This window comes from Sebastes fasciatus, chromosome 17 (assembly GCF_043250625.1).
Source record: "Sebastes fasciatus isolate fSebFas1 chromosome 17, fSebFas1.pri, whole genome shotgun sequence".
Classification (NCBI taxonomy): Eukaryota; Metazoa; Chordata; class Actinopteri; order Perciformes; family Sebastidae; genus Sebastes; species Sebastes fasciatus.
The window spans coordinates 2,816,735-2,838,414 of NC_133811.1; the positions used below are offsets into that span (position 1 = coordinate 2,816,735).

Genomic DNA, 21,680 nt, shown 5'->3' on the forward strand with positions numbered 1-21,680 from the left:
GGAAGTTGTTGTTCATGGTCCCTAGAGGATGAATCCTAATGACTTTAGTGATCCTCTGACTTTTCCTCTTCATCAGGTCAACATTTCTAATTAGTAGAAGTCGTGCTAACACGCTTAACCATCCATCCATCCATTCATCTTCAACCGCTTATTATTATTATATAAATATATTATTATTACTTAAAGAAATTCTAATAGTTGTATGTTGATTTGGCTTTATATAGACATTTTTGAATGCTGTATCACAAAAATACACTTAGAACTATTATCTTTATTAAAAGGCAATTTTTCAAACTTTCTTTTAAACAAATGATTTTGTCCTAATTTATGTTTGATTTACCAACAATTGCAATCATATTCCTTTTAATTGCAAAGTTGCTCTGATTCTTGAAATCTGACTCTTACTCTGAATATGACTGCTGGCATAAAAGACACACTCGCCAAATAAAAGAAATATATTTTTATAGTTATATTACCATCAAATAATGTGGTTTACAAAATTGTAAGTTGAAGCGTATGTGTGTGTGTGTGTGTGTGTGTGTGTGTGTGTGTGTGTGTGTGTGTGTGTGTGTGCGTGTGTGTGTGTGTGTGTGTGTGTGTGTGTGTGTGTTCATGCATAAACAGGTTATCAGCTACAGAACACAAGCATCCTGCAAACACACACAACAAGACTTAGAAGTAGAAGTTAGTAGAGCGTTTTATCACTTCCTAGAGATCACTGAGGTCTGGAGACATTACGTCCTGCTTAGAGCTGATTTATTGATAATATGGATGATGTCAGCTCTGTGTTTGGACGGAGAAATGGAAAAAGGGAGGGACATTCTGAACAGTGTCTATTCAACAAGAGACAAGCACCAAAGACTAAAGAGAGACTGAGAGAGATGAGATTCCAATCTTGTGTAGTGTTTCTATTTTTAAAGAAAAGTCAATAAGCCTGGAAGACAGGAGAGAGCTTTTTTTCTCTTTCTTCATCTCTCTTTCACTCTCTGTCCTTTCCCTCCTGTCTCTTCTCCTTCTTTTCCTCCCTTTGCTTCTCTCTATCTGTTGCTCATCCATCTCTACAACCTGTTTATTGACATTTATGGTTGAATTCAATACCTATTTATTATAATGAAGAAAAATGAGCGACAGTAAATACTTGCTGTAAGCATATACCCTAGACAGGTGTGTGTGTGTGTGTGTGTGTGTGTGTGTGTGTGTGTGTGTGTGTGTGTGTGTGTGTGTGTGTGTGTGTGTGTGTGTGTGTGTGTGAGGACTCTGGGGACCTGACGCTCTGATCTGTCCATCACAGCTTCAGAAATCAATATCTGTCCTGAGAGAATGAATTGGTCGTTACTGGCTCGTCTATTGCAGCTCCACAGGGAGTCACAGCTTAGTGAGCGTCTGCCGTGTGCCGCTGGCGTCATGAGTTTGAATCCAGCTCCCAGACTTTGTGCGCATCCTACAATTTATTTAAACCTCCACTGTGTTATTTATCTATATCATTCTAAGACTTACACTGCAAAAACATCTACCTTTCTATCTGATATTCAGCTGTAAACGTGTCTTTGGAAGACCATACTAGCAGTGATTTTGAATGTTTCACTGCAAATCACATATATTTGATATTACTTTTAACCAGTGGGGGAAGAGAACTCATGTCTTATAAGTAAAAATCAATATGGCTTTATAAAAATACTCTGTAAGTAAAAGTCAAGATTTCACTTAGATAAAACAACAAAAGTATTAACAGCGAAATGTACTTCAAGTTTTAAAGTAAAAGTTCTTGTTGGGTAGAACGGTCCCTTTCAGAGAGCTATATTATTATTATTATTATTATATTTATCAGATTACTGTAATATTATTACTGATGCGTTGACACGTAAGCAGCATTTTAATGTTACAGCTGGTGGAGGTGGCGCTAATTTTAACTACGTTATATAGTGATGGATAGTTTAGTTGGTAATGTTCTTCAAAGCATTTTTGTTTTATTTCTTAGAATTCTCATTACATCCGGACAGCAATCAATAATTCAAATTCTATGACAAAAAAAGAGAAAAAAATCTGGCATCTTAAGGACTATAAAAATTTTATTCGGCCCAAATGAAATGATTGGATGAGCTGTCTGCCTGTCTACCTCCCTACCTGCCTGCATGCACTCTGCCCATGCACTCGTTGCGCGTCACCGGAGTCTTCCTCAAGCTGCTATAGCTTGACAGCTGTGAGTACTAACAATAGTCGTGTTCGTTGTTCACATTCGTAATGATTTTGGGGGAGTGTCTTTGGAGGGAGGCCTGAAGGGACGGACTCAGTGTAGGACTTTCTCTCTAGATTTCGGGGCTTTTGGAGCTCGTGCTGCGAACTACTTTCATAGGAAAAGAGTTGGCATCACTGGGCTGGGTTATTCAGTTGGGTCATTTTTTTAAATCTAATAGTACTTTTGCTAGTTTCTCAACATTTACCGAACCTAGCTTTAATCTATAGCACAGGATCATATTACATAAAGTACAGTACTTGATTACTTTCTGCCACTACACTTAACTATGCTATAAACCGTGCCTGAAACTGACACTGAAGAGAACATCTTGTTTGCATTAACTTTATGTGAAAGTTACACTGTTGTTGCAAGATAATGCAATGAAGACTTTTAATTAATTAATCTGAAATTACAACTGCAACAATGACATAATTTAGAATTTTTTTATGCAAAAAAAGATGTGTTGGATTACGAAACTCAAACAAGTTTCAAGAATCTCCTAATTTCTTTTTAAATCATGGAAATGAATGGACCAAAACCATTAACTTCTGGAACAAAATAAGTATCTGAAACTCTACAGCATGAATTCAAAATTGGTCAACCGTAATGTATATATAATCTGTAATTAAAGGTAGGGTCGGTAATCTTGAGAAACTGGTAAGAGTACGCTAGATTTAAAAAATGATCCAACCCATAAACCCAGCCCAGTGTTGCCATCTCTTTTCCAATGAAAGTCGCCAAGCCGGCAACACTGACAGTCCGTCCCTTCAGGCCTCCCTCCAAAGGCCCACTCCCCCAAAATTATTACAATGAACGTTATAACAACCAACATGGCTACTGTTAGTACTCACAGCTGTCAAGCTAGCAGCTCGTGGAAGACACCAGTGACGCGTAATGAGTGCACGGGTGGAATGAACACAGGCAGGTAGCCCGTGCACTTATTTCAATCGGGCCAAATGAAGCTTAATGTATCTCAGAAGGTCAGTTTCTTAAAACAACAGGCTTTTTTTCACAGCAACATTTTGACTTGCCAGCTCATTCTCAGAAAGTCAAGCATGCACGGTACCAGGACGCTGAAACTGAATTCAGCCATCATTTATTTTATTATTAACACCCGTGCTTCTCCTACTGTGACATGTCAACATGCCTCCTGTAAAAAATGTTTGTAAGGCAAAATAAAGCACCTTCTGGTTTGGACACAAAGACACAAGGGTTGAAGGTTGTGAAGACATTCAGGATTACAACAGGATCAAAATTGGAAGTTTGATTCCGAATGAATTAAGCAACCATGTGCGACTTCTTTAGCAAAGTCAAAGTGAAACCAACTTTGAGCATTTGGAGAAATCTTAGATAATCTATCATTTTTAAATGTTTACTGATGAATTTTCAGTTTTGTTTCCTCCAAATGGATGTAAAGTCTCCAAGTATAAAAGTCCTCAAATCCACCAGTGATCTGGTTTGTTTCACAATTCATCCAGTAACAGTTAAATAACGGTCACTCTGGCCCCCTGAGAAACTCAGCAAACAACCAGCTTAACCCCTAAAACTGTGAGTGCTTTACTGAGTGACTAACTTCTGCTGGCTGCCAAAGAGCAGATCTGCCTTTCTTCATCCCCGAGGCTGCAGAGACTAAACTGTGGAGCGACCTGAACGCTGGTCACCGGGGGGGAATGTCTCTGTGTACGATGTGTGAGTCCGACACAACGGCTGGGATTTCCATCTGGGCTAGTGCTGCCAAAAATCCTCCTCCTCCTCCTCCTCCTCCTCCTCCTCCTCCTCCTCCTCCTCCTCCTCCGCCTCCTCCTCCCGCTGCTGGCCCCTGGCTAGACCGCTGGCAAAGCCCCACTTCCTGAATCCCTGTCTCCACAGCAACGCTGCTAGGAAGAGGTTAAAGCCACCCCAGAATTCTCTGCGGTTCTCTGGTGTACAAGTCGGTGTGTCTATGTCCTCGTGTTAGTGTTTCTATGTGTGTGTGTGTGTGTGTGTGTGTGTGTGTGTGTGTGTGTGTGTGTGTGTGTGTGTGTGTGTGTGTGTGTGTGTGTGTGTGTGTGTGCATGTGTGTGTGTGTGAAGTCAGTTTCCCTGCTGCTTGCTGACTGTGAGTCAGTGCCACTGCAACTAACAGTTTTATAAATAGAGCCAGAATAGAGGCTTCAAAGCGCAACGTGTCATTAGAGCTATGTGAGGAGAAAAAGAGATCTTTGAAGAAGAAGAGGAAGAAAAAGAAGAAGAAGAAGCAGCAGCTACCAGCAGAAACACTGGAGGAGCAGTGTGAGAGAGGATGAGATCACTTCCTGTCTGATGAGACCTTCGCCGAGGCATTTTCACTCACAGTCAGACCAACACACATGCACTCACATATAGGCTATAGTTACTTTGCTCACAGCTTTTTGTTAGGACTGCAGGTAAAGAAGATTCATCATTGATTCATTTATTAACTCCTTCCTAGGCCAAAGGCGTAGGAAAGGTAATAAATGGCGTTGGTTTGTTTGTTTGTCCATTAGCAGGATTACTCCAAAAGGCCGTGATTGATTTGAATGAAATGTTTTGGAGGGGTGGGATGTGGCACGATGAACAATCCATTAGATTTTGGTGGCGATCTGGATCATGATCCGGCTTCAGGAATTTTTTTGAATAACTCCGCTCAGCCTGTGCATTAACACCACAGGCTTTAAGACATGTGCAGTGTAACTGATGATGCGTTCATGACGCGTCACCCAGCCTCTTTCCTTCTGCCTGCAGAGAGAGGGACAGAGAGAGCGGGGGTGGAGGGAGGGGGGGACACCTGTAGATTCGGCGTTTTTTCACATTAAACTTTGTGAAATTACAGTTGAGTTGGACCAAAGCACACTTTGTGATTGTTGGAAAGAGTAAAGACGACGGTTTAGCTGAGTTTTATTTTGTTTCTGTCCAGTTTGAATGAAGTGTTTTACGATGCCCCGCTATGTACAGCTGATCTCATCATAAACAAAAATACACGTGGATGATGGCACAAGCTGCACGGAGAGGGGGGGCAATCGTACTTGGGCAGCTTGGCGGAGGTCTGCGCTCTTCGAGTGCCATTCTAGTTGATCATTTATTTGTCTTCTTTTGTTATTTCTTGTCAATAACAGCTTAAAATATTGAGTGAAATATGCTCATTACTCGTTCCCTAGTCCCAGAGTTTCAGCCTGGGGACTACAGGACAATTATTTTTTATTATCTGTTAAGTTAATTATTGCTTTCTGATTTAATCTACAGTATAATATCTATACTATCTATATCATCCACTACTATATCAAAGATTTTTGACAAATGTCCATTAAAGTTCCCAACTCCAAAGGTGACGTCTTCAAATTGCTGGTTCTGTCTGATAAGCAGACGAAAAGCCAAAGATTATGCCGCTTTATTATCATAAAAAAACAAATAAGACCAGTAAATATTCACATATGATAAGCTGGAACAAGTGAATTTAATTGATTTTTGCTTGAAAAATTACAGCTACAGTTGTAGGATCTGGCGGTATCTAGCGGTGAGGTGAGGAGATTGCAACTAACGGAAGCCTCTCCCGCGAGCCAAGCGTGTTGGAGAGCTACGGTGGCCGACGTGAAAACTCAAATGTCCCTCTCTAGAGCCATCTGTTGTGAGAGTAACTTAGGAGGTCATCTGGAGCAGAGCCAGTGCGTAGAGTGAGTGTGCGTGGGAGGTGAGTGATGAAGCAAGAGAGAGAGAGCGGCGGCAACAGGAGCGTGTAACGTTATGGACCCCGGCCCAAGCAGGAAAAGTTAACAGTGTTTGGTTTGTTCGTTCCGGGCTACTTTAGAAACGTGGCGGTGCAACATGGCGGATTCTGTGAAGTGATTATACACTAAAGAAAACATTCTTATTAATAATGTATTCCATTTCTGCCAATAGTTACACACTGCTCCTTTAAATGTTCTGTGGACTAATCGATTAACTGACTAATTGTTTCAGTTCTGGATTGATCTGTTCCTTTTTAGTTTTTTAGTTAGACATTTATCAGACTGAGAATAAGGTGGATAGACTTACCAGACTTAATATGCAGTTTATAAAAGTAACAAAAAAACACTGAAAAAATGGTCACCACAAGTTCTCAAGTCTGGAGTCCACCTTTTTTATTAGACTGTTCAGTTAGCCTATCAGTTGTATTTTATTAATCGGAGTGTCTATTTGGGTAGACAGTCACACGGCAGGCATTCAGCTAGTTGACTTTTATTTTCTGTTTTTTAAATTATTATTTTCAGTTTTCAGTCGCAGTTTGGTTAGCTTTAGTTAGCTTTAGTTAGCTTTAAACTACTTGGTTAGGTTTAGGAAAAATATACCTACAGTACATATACACATACAGTATGTATTGTGTGCGCGGGTCGGGTGCAAATAGCATTGTTGTCTATGGACACCTGGGTGCTAATCGACTAATCATTTAATCACTATGTCACAAAGGTATTCCATTTACAGTAATATAAAATGGAGAAAATCAGCAAATCCTCCACATTTGAGAAGATGGAACCAGTTCATATTTTACATTTTTGCCTGATAAATTACTTCAATGATCCATCACTTATTTCAACCAATCAACAGACTAATATATTCCAACTAATACAGACTCATATACTAACTAACTGACTTAGAAACAGTACACAAAAAGCACATAAGCAAGAAAGTGTGCGCCAAAGCTTTACAAACAAACACACACACACTTGTACACACACACACACACACACACACACACACACTCAAAAACACACACACACACACACGCACACACACACACATATCCATGCTGGATGCTTGACTGGCATGATTTATAACTCTCAACCAGGATTTACATGGACATGGTCTGTTCCCACAGTTTAGCCTGAGTAGGGTGTGTGTGTGTGTGTGTGTGTGCGTGTGTGTGTGTGTGTGTGTGTGTGTGTGTGTGTGTGTGTGTGTGTGTGTGTGTGTGAATGAGGAAAGAGAGGAGGTGTGACATGAAGCAGACAGAGAGAGGGAGACAGAGACAGACATGCTGAGGTATAGCAGGATCAGAAAAAAGGTGAGGGAGAGTGAGAGTGAGAGAAAACCAGACAGTACGACCGTTACTTTGCAGAGTAACGGTCGTAACTGCCGGTGCACGTCTTTGTGTCGTACCAGAGCAGCATACCAACGCTCTAACGGACACTGACGAGAGTTTAACTGACATTCATGCTCAACAGACAGACAATAATTCTGCCGGACAAACTCCATAACAGAGAGCTGCTTGAGCAGAAAACACTAGCGATGTACACATGTGATTTACAGCGTGCACCCAGAGCTGCACAGCCAGTGTTACGCCGGCGTTAGATAGCTGTTTCAGTTTCTCCAGTCTATATGCTAAACTAGGCTACTTCCTTCCTACTAGCTCCATACTCCATACTACAGACACAGTATGAGAGTGGTATCGATTATCTCATCGAACTCTCTGCAAGAAATAAGCATGTTTCCTAAAATCTCAAACTATTCCTTTAAAGTTGGAAAATGACAGCCGAACCGCTGTAGGACAAAAACTGGTTTCAGACGAGACACAAACACCCGTCTCCTGGGCGAAAGTCCGGTGGTTTCACTCCTCGACCTCCTCCCTACGCGGCGTTTGCCGCTCTTTATACTTCGCGGTTCAAAATTACGTGGATTAACATACGAACTGATTTCATGCTGAACATCATGAAAAAATGTGAAATGCATGTCTACTGTATTTACACAAATCATTTAAAAGATTCAATTTTGTGACTATTTAACAAACTGCTGTGCGACTGGGCTGTCTCGTCCCTGTCTGTCTTATTAAAGACACATTGGAAGCACACTTGTTACATTAGTTATTAAAAGTGTAGATAGTAAGTAGAGTATGAGGATATATGATGCAGCCCCCAGTCATGATGAGTCATACAAATGAATGGTAGACTCAGCTCCCCCCCCCACACACACACACATACATTAAATAGGCCTACATATACATTCACAGAGAGACAAACTGGACTGGCTTGCCAACAATACTGTATAGCTTACTACTCAGCATGACTGGACAAAGAGAGAGTTAATTAAAGTGAGAGTGAAAGAAGGGGAACTCAGAGTGAGAGCGAGAGAGAGACAAATGTGAAACAGAAAGAAAACGTATAGGTTAACAAGTGATGAAGGATAAAACGAGAGAGGGAGGTATAAAAGGAGACAGAAGAGCAGCATGGGGTCACCGGTTGTGCCGCGTTACACACACTGATCAATATTTACAGCTCCAGGACATGGTCGTTAGCATCATAAAGAACTAAAGACATCATAAAAGCAACACCAAGGAGATAAGAAATCTCTCTTTCCCTTTCTCTCGTCTGTCTCTACGTTTTGTTCTTCTTTCACTCATGTTAAGATGCAGTGTGCATACCAAACAGCTGCAGGGAGAGCAAACCAACAGAGACCGCTGGCTAGACAGACAGACAGACAGGGGGAGGACAGGGGGAGGACAGGACTGCCAGTCAAGCATTTCACAAAGAGAAGAAGGACCATTTCAGGATCATGAAAATGGTGCTGATCTGTAGAATGGATTAGTCCAGAGGTTCCCAAACTGGGGGGTCATGATCAAGACAGATCTGATGGGCGACTGGGTGATATGGAGAAAATCAAATATCACAATATTTTTGATCAAATACCTCAATATCAATATTGCAGGGTTGACCATTGGTGCTTTTACAAACTATTTACATAATAAGATTCTTGATAAATAATGATCAGTAATGTGTATATAATAACTAAGTGGGTAAAGGCAAATAATAGAACAGCTAGAACAGTCTGGTAAGGTCAGAAAATGACATCACTTTACTGTCATGCAGCCTTGAGAACAATGAAAAGATAACACGTACGCCATGTTACCATGATATCTAGTCTTATATCACAATATCAATATAATATCACTATATTGTCCAGCCCTATGGATGACAAGGTTATTAAAGGTAAAAGAAAGACAAATATATATTTCTGTTACACCAAACTGTTAATTTTTTTCTCAAGTTTTTGCATAATCTGGATATTTTTCATCTCTTTAGGCATAGAAAAATTCTCCAGAAAAAAAGGAAAAACAATCTTTAGTTGGAGCGATCATAATGAGGCGAATGAAAAAGGTCAGGAGCCACTTGATTAGTTATAAAGAGAAAATCAGTTCTGATAAATCAGTTTAAGTCTGGCAAAAATGCCAAACATTTGCTGGCTCCAGCGTCTCAAATATGAGGATTTGCTGCTTTTTCTCTGATATTTGGATTTAGATTTTGGGCTGATGGTTGGAAAAAACAAGGAATTTGGAGATGTCACCTTGGGCTCCAGCACCTACTGTTCATAGAGCTCATGAGCTGCTTTCTAGAGTCCCATTTTTAACTATTTTTAAACAAACTGTCAGTTGTGTGAGCAAAACTGATTGGATTAATAAAGCAGAAATGTGATCAAATCAAATTACAACCACGTCACACACTGACAGTGCACTCTTTTATCCCCTGCATCCGAAACATATTGGTGCTTTCCACAACTATGACATACAGTAGTAAGGGGGTGTGTCTATGGCCAGTGCAGAGGAAGAAATGGGTGGAAGAGACCAACTGAATTATAGAATTTTGTCTGAATAAAATGGAAATGAATTTTGACAAATCTGACAGAGGAGAAAAGAAGCCTGCATGCTGAAGGTCCAACATAAAGCTGGAGGGAGGACCATGTTTGACCATCTGCTACAAAGCGGCAGGAGGGGAGCCTGAATCTGGATTCTTTTTTTTCCCTCTCTCTGTCTGCACCTTGCATAATATCACTGTGGTTCTCCAGACAGACAAACAGACAGACAGACAGCCTGCAGTGGTGGAGTCCATTGGGATTCATACAGCAGGTGGAGGTGGAGGTGGAGGTGATGGAGGGTCTGGGGGGATTGCATAAATCAATAAATGTGTGTTTGTGCACATAAAATAGCTGCAGCTGGTGTTTCATTTCATCACTTTTGCACGCATGCCTTTCTCTCTCTGTCTCTCTTTCTCTCTGTCTGTCTGTCTGTCCCTTTGAACGTGAAGAGAGAGAATGTGTTTGCATGAATGGACATCAGACATGGAGACCAAACGCTGCTGTGCACGGAGCAGACTGGGAGTACGGGGGCTCTTTGTCTGACCAGCACACACACCGCCCGCCCAGCCTCGGATGGATCATAACACCAACTAATTACATTTATCCATTTGTGACTGTCACCAAACTGCTGCCTCCATCCTTCTGCTGCTGCCTCCATCCTACTGCTGCTGCCTCCATCCTACTGCTGCCTCCATCCTACTGCTGTTGCCTCCATCCTACTGCTGCGTCCATCCTACTGCTGCTGCCTCCATCCTGCTGCCTCCATCCTCCATCCTACTGCTGAGTGTCTCATTAGTGGGAACAACCTGGGCATGCAGCCTCCTCACGACCCAGAAGCCTCTCTGACTGACTGACTGACTGACTGGTTATTTCCAGCCCAGCCCTCATCACGAGCACGCAGTGTGGACGCTTTCAGGCAATAAACTGAGATTAGTGGAGTGAAAGCACACAGAGCACATATCTCATGTGATGAATGGTGATCAACGTGGTGATCAACACGTTATTGATGTATGTGAGGGGAAACACCTCACCCAGCCCAACTCATCTTCATATTCATATTAATAAGCTCTGTTAGGATAATGATCAGGTCACACTCCCTGCTTAAATAACAGCTGTGTGTGTGTTTAGTGAGTTCACAGGCTCGTGACCACAATGTGCCGCCTCGAGCTGATAGCTTTTGATTTCTAAGAATTCATTTTTAATAATATCATCACCGGACTCGACATCTCTTGAGGACACATGATGATTATGATGATGATTTGAACACGCACGAGTTGAAAGCACGAGCCGGCTGCGTGGAGCTGCGGAGCTCCGAGCTTACCTTCAGCGGGCAGCAGCGCTCCTGGAGTCCGAGCGCAGAGCGAGGGAGGCCGGGCAGTCTGCTGCCGAGGCTCGCTGCTCGCTCTCCTCCTGTCCTCCTGGACGGAACGAGCTGATGGCTGGATGGATGGAAAAGGGTGGATGTTTTCTGCTCCACCGATCGAGTTTCCGTTAGCACGCTTTCCTCCGATACAGAACCGAGAGAGAGGGGGGGAGATGAGGCTGGGTGAGAAGAAGCAAAGCGATGTAATCCTGAATGGTAATGGCTGTTCTGTTCCTCCTGCTATCCCCCCTCTGTGTCTCTCTCTCTCTGTCTCTGTGTCTCTCCCTTCTCCTCTCAACAACCCCCCACCAGCCCTCCTCTCTGTCTCTGTCTCTCTCTCTCTCTCTCTCTCTCTCTATAGGCTGTGGTGTTCACGGCTCCAACACTAACCCATGTGCCTATTGAGTGTGTTAAGTGTCGCGGAAATTGAATTTTGGGTTGTAGTCTGCGTCATCACCGTGGTTTGGCTCAGCTCAGCTCGGCTCGGCTCAGCAGCGCCAGACCCGCTCCCACACCCGCCCTCACTCTCTCTCTCTTTAGGGAGGAAAGGGGGAGAAAGAGGGCGTTCACTCTGGAATATTTACAGCAGCTACTCATTCATATAGATCTCAGGATTACACAAGAAGCAGAATCTGATCTGCGCTTTCACATCACGAGATAGTAATAATCTGGGTTTTTATAATCCCTCCACACACACACACACACACACACACACACACACACACACACACACACACACACACAACCCCCTCCTCCCCCTCTCCCAACAGCTGGAGGAAGAGAGGGAGTAGCTCAGGAAAAGGAAATTGATTACAGATGGAGAGATGGAGAGGAGAGGGAGATAGGGAGAGATGGAGAGATGGAGAGGAGAGGAGAGGAGAGGGAGAGTTGTGTTTGGGTTGCCGCTCCCAATCAGGACTTCATAGTTTGTGTTGACCTTTGTAGGTTGGTAAGGTCAGAGGAGTCCCTGACCACCAAGGGTCCCCCATCTTTAGGGATTGCATATTAAAGCAGCAGTGGGTAGAAATGGAGCAAATCTGATTTAAAAAAGTTATTTTTTTAAAAACGGACACTATATCCTGACAGTAGTGCATGAGACAGGTAATCTGAAAAATGTTCATCTGTGTCCTCCAGTGCTCCTAACGGCATCTGCAAGATTTCACAGACTGGAGGAAAACAACCAATCAAAGCCGAGCTGGAGCCTTGCCGTCTCTGAGCAGCTGTCAATCACTCTGATCAAACGGTCAATCTAGGCAGCGCTGATCAAATATGAATCAATATTCTGTTACTGTAAAGCCTATTTCTCCCCTCAAATGTTTTCAGAAACATCTTGTAGTGTACTGTTTGTGTTGTTGAGATCAGTTGAGTAAATACCAAGCACCGCCCACCAGCCGGAGCAGGTGAGGCAAGAAATAGGCATTACAGTAACAGAATATTGATTCGCATTTGATCATTGCTGCATAGTTTCACCGTTTGATCGGAGTTCTCGAGTGATTGACAGCTGCCTCTGCTGAATGAACAGCCAATAGGAACGCTCTCTCAATGAAATTACCTGTGATTGGCAAAAGGCTCCTGTCACAGGTTCGATTTTCTAAAGCCTGAAAACAGAGCCATGAGGCATTGGGATTTTTTGCCCAATGATGCCAACAACATTCTGCCTACCCTCATTTCAATAGGTTATGTACAGTACCTCAAAGGCAGATTTGTCAAAAATTAAATACTCTTATCAACATGGGAGTGGGCAAATATGCTGCTTTATGCAAACATATGTATATATTTATTATTGGAAATCAATTAACAACACAAAACAATGACAGATATGGTCCAGAAACCCTCACAGGTACTGCATTTAGCATAAAACAATATGCTCCAATCATAACATGGCAAACTGCAGCCCAACAGGCAACAACAGCTGTCAGTGTGTCAGTGTGCTGACTTGACTATGACTTACACCAAACTGCATGTGATTATCATAAAGTGGGCGTGTCTGTGAAGGGGAGACTCGTGGGTACCCATAGAACCCATTTACATTCACTGATCTGGAGGTCAGAGGTCAAGGGACCCCTTGGCAAATGGCCATGACAGTTTTTCCTTGCCAAAATTTAGTGTACATTTGGAGCGTTATTTAACCTCCTTTGCAACAAGCTAGTATGACATGGTTGGTACCGATGGATTCCTTAGTTTTTCTAGTTTCATGTGTTGCCATTATCTTCACTCTAATCTTTAAACGGAGCCCTCTACGACCTAAAAATCGCAAGTTGCGTTAATGCGTTAAAGAAATTAGTGGCGTTAAAGCAAATTTAATATTGCATTAACTTTGACAGCCCTATGTGCAATATAGAAGAGGTCACTCTTAATGATGAAATAGAAAATGACAACCCCACAGTGCAGTCCCCCTCAGCTCTACAGAGGGTTTAAAGCATCTTTCAGCTCATTGTTTTGTTTTTACGGCCCACAGTGTAACTATTTTGGTTCAGTCTCGCAGCTCTCACAGCATCTAAAAACCCACCACGGCCCAGCACCAAACAGCAGACAGACACAGTTAGAGACTACATAGTGAAGCATTTAGCAGCTAAAGAGCCAAATATTTCCCTCAGGAGTTGGTAGAGACCATAAACAGAGCTAAAAGAGAGAGAATATTAGACTTAGATTCATCAAGTGATCAGACACAAGACTGCAAATAAATGTTGCTCTGTGTTAGTTGTCACACTTAGAGTGGTTAATGAAAAAGGGTCTTGTAATCTCCGCCAGGAGATAATGAGATGGGTTATGTGTGTGCATCTCTGTCTGTCCACAGCTAATCTCACATAGTGCTGCACCATAATATTTTGGGTCATTCATGGCAGCATATTCTCGAAACACCTTTTATTGCCTGTTTGACACTGCCATTGATTGACTGCTGACTGCTGACTCCTCACTCACTTCTCTTGACTGGCCCCCGGCCAGTAGGGGCCACAAAGGATCACACAGCTGTGTGCATTCGCCGCCGCTCAACCGCTGCTCTGCGGCCAGAGACAGTTATTCCTTGCCTTTTAATTGGGCCTCAACCTCACATTTACACGCGTATTGTTGAAACAATAGACTTGCAGCCTAAATAAACGCTTCAAGTCACGGTTCCGCCAGTGAGACGGAGCTGAGTCTTCACAGAGCCAGTGCAGACATCTGCATAGATTAAAATGAGAGCGTAAAGACTAACTGTTGTTGTGAGACGTGCAAGTGAAAAACGCATCTGATACACTTGCAGTCTAGATGGGGGGTTAGCCACTTGTTACAGCAGTAGTCGTTGCAGACACACCAGAGATCTCCCCACTACTGAGTGCACCTTTCCGGTATTAGTTGATATGTCTGACTGTTTGACACTCCTATTGATGAGGCACTGGGTCAACTGGGTATCACTGGGATTGCTGTGTGTTTGTTGGGGGTGCAGGATAATCCAGACGGTCTCATCCTCCCTCCATCACAGCCAATCAGAGAGCTGTGCTAGCAGCTATTGTACTGACCGGCCACATGAACTGCGACAATAAACACAGGGTAAAGTTCACTACTATCACTGCTCATTCTTTCATTAGAAGGATTGATTATCCTTCACTATAAACAGGGCTGTAGTCCATATAACACTGAAGCCCCTGACATGAATCTACTTGTCAGTGATGGTGCCTTTGGCTGTGAACTCAGACTAAAATTCAGTTTACACAATTGAAACCTTGTGCTAATATGAGTCATGGATCTATCAATGCCGCAATAATTATCTGTAATTTTCAATTTAATAAAGCCAATTAGGATTTCAAGAGGACAATGTGGCCGACTGCTTTACTGTGTGAGTCATTCTTCTTTGTGGAAAAATGGATTCACTCACACAGGCATGAAGTTCAAAACCCTCAATGGAGTTTAATGGATCAGATGTGACATTAAACTGATTGCGGGGATATATACCTCCAAACTGCCCAAGGCTACTTCAATGCCAGTTCCTGACACTCAAATACATTCACACTTAGTTTGGCCTGATGATAACAGTCTGGGTAGTCAGCTAATATTTCCACCTGGGTGATCTGAAATGAAAATGCATTTTTAGTACTTTTTCTTAAACTGAAGGTTGTACTTGACGGAGGTCAGGAGATAAATCTGTGATAGTAAAACACTTCCTTCTATTGTATAAATGCTCAAACATGTTTCTATTTTTCTTTTGTCATACTGAACAGTTCTTCAGCCTCTTTTCCAGTAATTATTAGTGAAATAAAACAACCTATAATAATTAGGATTTTAAGATTTAGGTTTAGGATTTTAGAAAACTCAATTGTTCCCATTTGGTTGGTGGTAGATTGTCTTGGTTAGGTGAGGTCTGATGGGAAAAATGGAGTTTTCTAAAATCCTAATCCTAAAAGATTATTATAGATTGTTTTATTTCAGAAATAATTACCAGGCAACCGTGATAATCTAGTACTAACCACCAACCAAATTCTGTTAACTTTTCTGAGTATTTGACATCACAAAATGTTACATTTTATGTATTTAACTGTTCAGTTTGTATTTTCTTTCAATTTTATATCACGTGGTCTTGTGCCACTTGTGGTGGACAATACTTATTTCATTTAAATTAATTTAGTTTTTAATAAAAATATATATATGTATATACATATATATATATATATATGTATATACATATATATATATACAGCATACAGACGTAGGCAAAATTGTTGGTACTCTTCCGTTAAAGAAAGAAAAACCCACAAAGGTCACTGAAATAACTTGAAACTGAGAAAAGTAATAATAAATAAAAATGTATTGAAAATTAACTAATGAAAATGAGACATTGCTTTTGAATTTTGGTTCAACAGAATCATTTTAAAAAACAAACTAATGAAACTGGCCTGGACAAAAATGATGGTACTCTTAACTTAATATTTAGTTGCACAACCTTTTGAGGCAATCACGAGCGATTTCTGTAACTCTCAATGAGACTTCTGCACCTGTCGACAGGTATGTTGGCCCACTCCTCTTGAGCAAACTGCTCTAGCTGTCTCAGGTTTGAAGGGTGCCTTCTCTGGATTGCATGTTTCAGCTCCTTCCACAGATGTTCAATAGGATTTAGATCAGGGCTCATAGAAGGCCACTTCAGAATAGTCCAATGTTTTGTTCTTAGCCATTCTTGGGTGTTTTTAGCTGTGTGTTTTGGGTCATTATCCTGTTGGAGGACCCATGACCTGCGACGGAGACCAAGCTTTCTGACACTGGGCAGCACATTTCGCTCCAGAATGCCTTGATAGTCTTGAGATTTCATTGTACCCGGCACAGATTCAAGACACCCTGTGCCAGATGCAGCAAAGCAGCCCCAGAACATAACCGAGCCTCCTCCATGTTTCACATTAGGTACAGTGTTCTTTTCTTTGTATGCTTCATTTTTGCGTCTGTGAACATAGAGCTGATTTGACTTGCCAAAAAGCTCCAGTTTTGTCTCATCTGTCCAAAGGACATTCTCCCAGAAGCTTTGTGGCTTGTCAATATGCATTTTGGCATATTCCAGTCTCGCTTTTTTATGATTTGCTTTCAACAGTGGTGTCCTCCTCGGTCGTCTTCCATTAAGTCCACTTTGGCTCAAACAGCGACGGATGGTGCGATCTGACACTGATGTACCTTGACCTTGGAGTTCACCTCTAATCTCTTTGGAAGTTGTTCTGGGCTCTTTGGTTACCATTCGTATTATCCGTCTCTTCAATTTGTCATCAATTTTCCTCTTGCGGCCACGTCCAGGGAGGTTGGCTACAGTCCCGTGGACCTTAAACTTCTGAATAATATGTGCAACTGTAGTCACAGGAACATCAAGCTGCTTGGAGATGGTCCTATAGCCTTTACCTTTAACATGCTTGTCAATAATTTTCTTTCTCATCTCCTGAGACAACTCTCTCCTTAGCTTTCTGTGGTCCATGTTCAGTGTGGTACACACCATGATACCAAACAGCACAGTGACTACTTTTCACCCTTTAAATAGGCAGACTGACTGATTACAAGTTTGAAGACACCTGTGATGCTAATTACAGGACACACCTTAGTTTAACATGTCCCTATGGTCAAATTATTTTCAATCTTTTCTAGGGGTACCATCATTTTTGTCTAGGCCAGTTTCATCAGTTTGTTTTTTAAAATGATTCTGTTGAACCACAATTCAAAAGCAACAGCTGATTTTCATTAGTTAATTTTCAGTAAATTTTTATTTATTATTACTTTTGTCAGTTTCAAGTTATTTCAGTGACCATTGTGGGGTTTTCTTTCTTTAACGGAAGAGTACCAACAATTTTGCCTAAGTCTGTATATAGTATATTTTTTTCAACATACTATACCATGACTTTTTTTCATGACATTTTTTTACATACTGACTTTTTTTCAACATACTATAGTATGTACTACATATAGGGGTAGTAAATACTACAAACAGACTATAAAGTAAACACACCACAAGCAAGCGCGTCTCTTGTCTTCGTAATTCTGTCAAAACGACGAAGAATGAAAACTAGATACTTTATCGCTCTGCTAAAAACCTAAACTCTGCAGTGTGGGAATTCTTCGGGTTGGCCAAGAAAAACAAAGTCCTTCTTGTTACTGCTCCAGTGTGCAGGGAATGTGGAGCTACAGTATTAGCCAAAGGAGGCAATACTTCAAACATGCCTCATAGTCACCTTCACTATCATCATGCTGAACATTTCACCACCGTGGAGCGAGTAAGTTGTAATGTTAGCATAGCTATAAACATGTCAGTTGAGTTATAGGAGTACAACGTTAGCATATCTTGGTTAGTGAATGACTACGTGAGCCAGCCAGCTAAAGCTGGGTGGTGTTGGCTAGCTGGGAACCGCCGGTGTTGACGGGTGGCTCGGCTAGTTGAAGCCAAGCAATGCTAGCCAATCGAGACCCGCCAGCGATAGTGAACCGGTCGGCTGGCATTGCTTGGCTTTAGCTGGCTGGGTTGTTCGCTATCACTGGTGGACTCCGGCTGGCCAACACCACCCGGCTCCAACCGGCCGAGCCACCTGTCACCACCGGCGGGTCCCGGCTGGCCAACACCACCTGGCTCCAACCGGCCGAGCCACCCGTCACCACTGTCGGGTCCAGGCTGGCCAACACCACCCGGCTCCAACCGGCCGAGCAACCTGTCACCACCGGCGGGCTCCGGCTGGCCAACACCACCCGTCTCCAACCGGCCGAGCGACCAGTCACCGACGGCGGGTCCCGGCTGGCCTATTTGTTTATTCAGATAAGACACACTCACTGCCACGTAAAACACGCTGGTAGCCGTTGTTTTGGAAAGAAAACAAACAAACGTTGGACCAAATAAAGTTAAAGATTTATTTTAAGTGATTAATATCGCTATCACGATATTTTTTGCAATGATAATCGTGTCGAGAAAAGATTGATATCGTGACAGCCCTACTACATACTATAGTAAATACTACATACAATAGTATATATATACAGTATATATATATATATATATGTATATATATATATAACCAGCCTTAAATGTGTCATATACTGTAGGCTACGTGTAACTGTAGACAACTCTAACTAGGGCTGTCTATATATAAAAATATTTAATCGTGATTAATCGCAAATGAATCGCACGTTTTTTATCTGTTCAAATGTACCTTAAAGGGAGATTTGTCAAGTATTTAATCCTCTTATCAACATGGGAGTGGGTAAATATGCTGCTTTATGCAAATGTATGTATATATTTATTATTGGAAATCAATTAACAACACAAAACAATGACAGATATTGTCCAGAAACCCTCACAGGTACTGCATTTAGCATAAAACAATATGCTCCAATCATAACATGGCAAACTGCAGCCCAACAGGCAACAACAGCTGTCAGTGTGTCAGTGTGCTGACTTGACTATGACTTGCCCCAAACTGCATGTGATTATCATAAAGTGGGCATGTCTGTAAAGGGGAGACTCGTGGGTACCCATAGAACCCATTTACATTCACATATCTGGAGGTCAGAGGTCAAGGGACCCCTCTGAAAATGACCATGCCAGTTTTTCCTTGCCAAAATGTTGGCCTCCCGTATTGTCTGAGCTCTTGGCTCCATCTTGTGGCAACCTCATAGAACCTCCTAATCCCATCATTCAGAGTTAAACGCTGCTAATTGAATTGAAGATGTCAAAGAGCATGCACTCATATCAGTCTCTCTTCGGAGTGGTCCAGCCGTCCCTCGGGACCGTTTACTCCCTCAATCCATTTAACGATTTACTCAAATTAGGTCAGCGGGTTAAGAAAATGGACAGTAGTTAAACTTCCATTCACAGCAGACGCACAGCTGGACACAATGCCCTGAATGAAGACCACAGCTGGAGGAATGACATTAAATCGTTCACCAGTGGGTAGTTAACCAGCTGTGGTGAGGCTATTAAGTAAAACCTGTTGATTTGCTGCACGTCATCACTCACAGGATGTCTGGTTTCCATTATCTGCTGCCTTTTTTTATTGGAACGCAAGCATGGAGCATTTTGGGCATTTAGTATTTATCGATTCACTAATCGGGCCAATAATTACTAACCGACTGATTACTTACTGACTTAACTGTACAATAAGTTGTGCTATAATGTCATTAATTCTGCATTTATACTGTACATTAAATAATTTTTCTTATTCATTTCTTATTTATACCATTCTGGCATTTATATTTAACACACTTATAGATCCCAATTCTCAGCATTTTGTATTTAATTTTTTTGCACTGTGGTTACATGCTATAGTAAATATTGCATGTCTTAATGCAAATATGTGTACACATTTCATGTTTTATATTCTTTATTTTCTCATCTTATTTTTAATTTTAGTATTTATATTTGTTTACATATATTTTGTTTATATTGTAGCATTATGTACATAATTTACATGTTACATAATTCTTTATTTCTGTTTTCTTACATTTCTTATGTTTATATAACAGCAAGTGTAATGCCTGAATTTCCACCCGGTGATCAATAAAATATTTCAGATTCTGATAACAGCTGGGGCCTACAGACATTAGGCTTTAAACACATAAAACACTTTAAAACTTAAAAACAATAACAACAAGAACAGTATAAAAGGATTCAGCATCATTATAAATAGAAGTATCAAGCAGCTGTTTTATGGGCGCATTTTCACAACATTAAGTTTGGTCTGCTAATGTTTACGCAAATGTTATATACTTTTACTATTTATATATTGTGTGTAGTGATGGAGGGAGCATTCAGATGATTCAACATGATATTTAAAAGTAACAGTAAAGCAATACCGCACTGTAAAAATACTCCATTACAAGTACTATATTTACTATGTTACATAAGTAAAAGTATGTTAGTATTTTTAACAAAATGTACTTGAAGTATCAAAAGCAAAAATAGTCCCTGTGATTGATATACTAGTATATATATTATTATCAGATTATTATTAGTGATGCACTAATGTGTAAGCAGTGTGTTAATGCTGTAACTGCTGGAGGGTAAGCTAATTATATTTTAGATACATTATCATACATTTTTTATGTAAAATCTTCTTGAGTATTGCTCTCAAATAAATGTAGTGGATTAAAAGTATATAATATTTCCCTCTGAGACATAGTGGAGTAGAAGTATAAAGTAGCATAAAATGGAAATACTCCAGTAAAGTACCTTATTTCCAACAATATCACTTTACTGCAAATGACTTAACACATTTTTACTTCTTAAGAAAAGTATATACAGTGCCGTGAAAAAGTATTTGCCCCCTTCCTGATTTCTTATTTTTTTGCATATTTGTCACACTGTGTGATGTTTCAAATCATCAAACAAATTTTAATATTAGACAAAGATAACCCAAGTAAACACAAAATGCAGTTTTTAAATGATGATTTCATTTATTAGGGGGAAAAAAGATATCCAAACCTACCTGTCCCTATGTGAAAAAGTAATTGCCCCCTAAACGTAATAACTGGTTGCGCCACCCTTGGCGGCAATAACTGCAATCAAGCGTTTGCGATAACTGGCAATGAGTCTTTCACATCGCTGTGGAGGAATTTTGGCCCACTCGTCTTTGCAGAATTGTTTTAATTCAGCCACACTGGAGGGTTTTCGAGCATTAACGGCCTGTTTAAGGTCATGCCACAGCATCTCAATCGGATTTAAGTCCAGACTTTGACTAGGCCACTCCAAAACCTTCATTTTGTTTTTTTTAAGCCATTCAGCGTTGGACTTGCTGGTGTGTTTCGGATCATTGGCCTGCTGCATAACCCAAGTGCGCTTGAGCTTGAGGTCACGAACTGATGGCCGGACATTCTCCTTCAGGATTTTCTGGTAGAGAGCAGAATTCATGGTTCCATCAATTATGGCAAGTCGTCCAGGTCCTAAAGCAGCAAAGCAGCCCCAGACCATCACACTACCACCACCATGTTTGACTGTTGGTATGATGTTCTTTTATGAAATGCTGTGTTAGTTTCACGCCAGATGTAACGGGACGCACAC

General features: G+C 41.3%; 1 protein-coding gene across 2 annotated transcripts in view; it reads right to left on the minus strand.

The window, feature by feature from the left end:
• macf1a (microtubule actin crosslinking factor 1a) overlaps window positions 1-11,495 on the minus strand; it is a 322,097-nt gene extending 310,602 nt beyond the window's left edge. For both annotated transcript variants that reach the window (XM_074612659.1, XM_074612658.1), the window contains exon 1: window positions 11,153-11,495. The gene's annotated coding sequence lies outside the window, so the exon portion shown is untranslated. The remainder of the gene's footprint in view (window positions 1-11,152) is intronic.
• Between the last annotated feature and the right edge of the window lie 10,185 nt (window positions 11,496-21,680).